The following is a 2,658-nucleotide window of genomic DNA, read 5'->3' on the forward strand; positions in this document are numbered from 1 at the left end:
GACATAGACAGATCTAAGAGACAAAATCTCCAGAGGTGGGTGGGGCCACTCACAGTGGGACTTTGACACTTTTGGATGCTTTGCCTCTAAGAGTTCTACCAGGTTCTTACAGTGAAGGTCGGGGAGGGGGGAGGAATCCCCTCATGCTTCTGGCAGGGAGAGGGGAAAAGTAGTCTTTAGTCTTTTTTAAATACCATATGTTCTTCTTATGAGGCCTGCCCCTAAAGAAACTATTTTACCAGAGCCTAACCTGTTGGGGTTTTATTAAACCCAACTGACCTGATTACTAGGTGAAATGGACCAATTGGGTGAAAAAAAAAAAAAATCTGCCCAAACTAATGTGAGAAGAAATAAACAACCTGAATAGGCCTATGTCTATTAAAGAAACTAAATCAATAATTGATAACATTTCAAAGCAGAAACACCAGGCCAAGATGAGTCACCGGTAAATTCTACCAAAATTTTAAGGAAGAAAGTACACCTATTCTCTACAATATGTTTTACAATATAGAGACAGAGGTAATATTTCCTAACTTATTCTATGAGGCCAATAAACCCTAATATCAAAACCAAGCAAAGGCAGTCAAGAAAAGCATTGATCAACATCTTAAAAATAAATTTAAAAATTACCAACAAAATAGCAACAAACTGAATCCAACAATTAATAAAAATAAAAATTATGACCAAAACCAGTGGGATTTATCACAGGAATGCAAGGCTAGTTTGACATTTAAAAATCATTTAGTATAATTTATCATATCAACAGACCAAAAAAGAAAAATCACACAACCATATCAGCATTTGCAGAAAAAGTATTTTATAAAATCCAACACCCATTTATAATTAAAAAATAAAAGAAATCCTCAGAAAATTGGGAATGGAGGGGAACTTAACTTGATAAAGAACATCTACAGCAGCGGTTCTCAACCTGTGGGTCACAGGTCACCTAACACCATCCTGCATATCAGATATCTACATTATGATTCATAACAGTAGAAAAATTATAGTTATGAAGTAGCAACAAAAATAATGTTATGGTTATGGGTCACCACAACATGAGGAACTGTATTAAAAGATCGCGGGATTAGGAGGGTTGAGAATCACTGATCTACAGAATAAACCCCACAGTTAATGTCATGCTTGATGGTGATAACCTCTAAGCTTTCCCACTAAGATCAGGAACAAGGCAAGACGCCCCCTTTCAGGACTCCTTTCAGTGTCATACTGGAAGTCCTAGCTAATACAATAAGACAAAACAAAACAAGAAAATGTACATATTGGGATAGAAGAAATAAAACTGTCTTTGTAGATGACATGATTGTCTACGTAGAAAATTCTAAAGAATTTACTTTAAAAACCCTGAAACTGAGAAATGATTACAGCAAAGTTGCAGGATACAAAATTAATATACAAAATTCAATCACTTTTCTATATATCAGCAATAAGCAAAGGAAAGCTAAAATTAAAATCACAGTACTATTTATAATAATACCCTTATCCAAAATGAAATACTAATATGCAAATTTAATAAGCTATGCACAACATCTTCATGAAGAAAACTACAAAATTCTGATTAAAGAAATCAAAGAGCTAAATATATGGAGAAATAGTCTATATTCACAGAGAGGGAGATCTAATACTATTAAGATGTTAATGCTTTCTCACTTGATCTGTAGATTCAACATAATCCTAAACAAAATCTCAGCAAGTTATTTTGTGCGTACTAACAAACTGATTCTAAACTTTATGTTGAGATGCAAAAGTCCTAGAAAAGTCAACACGATATTGAAGAAGAACAAAGTCAGTGGACTGGCATTAATGAATGTCAAGACTTACTAAATAGCTACAGTAATCAAGACAGTATAGTACTGGTGCAAAAATCAATACATCAAAGGAACAGAAGTAGATGCACGTAAATATGGTCAACTGATCTTTGACAAAGAAGCAAAGACAATATAAAGAGTCTTTTCAACAAATGGTGCTGGAATAATTAAACATCCATATGGAAAAAAATTAAAGTATCTAGACAAAGACCTTACTTACACCACTCACAAAAATGCTTTTTTTTGCATTTAACTCAAAATATATCATAGACATGAATGTAAAATAGAAAACTATAAAATCCTTAGAAGATAACATAAGAGAAAACCTACACGACCTTAGACATGGCATTCATTTTTTAGATCCAGTATGAATGGTACAGTTCATGAACAAAATAATTAATAAGCTGGACGTCATTAAAATTAAAAACTTCTGCTCTGCAAGAGACACAATCAAGATATTGGGAAGACAAGACACGAACTGGAACAAAATACTTGGAAAAGGCATATCTGGTAAAGTGCTGTTATCCAAAGTATGCAAAGACCTCTTAAAACTCAACAATAAGAAAACCAACAACCTGATAAGAAAATGGACTGAATACATGAGCAGACACTTTGCTAAAGAAGGTATACAGCCAGTGAGCATACAAAAAGATGCTCAACATAGTACATAATTTGCAAACTAAAACAATGAGATAATACCTATTAGAATGACAGGCCTAAAACATTGACAACACCAAACACTGCTTAGGATACGGAGAAATAGGAACATTCATTCTTTGCTAGTGGGAATGCAAAATACCATAGCCACTTTGGAAGACAGTTTAACAGTTTTTTA

This window comes from Otolemur garnettii, unplaced genomic scaffold, assembly GCF_000181295.1.
Source record: "Otolemur garnettii isolate 467f Iridium unplaced genomic scaffold, OtoGar3 scaffold00016, whole genome shotgun sequence".
Classification (NCBI taxonomy): domain Eukaryota; kingdom Metazoa; phylum Chordata; class Mammalia; order Primates; family Galagidae; genus Otolemur; species Otolemur garnettii.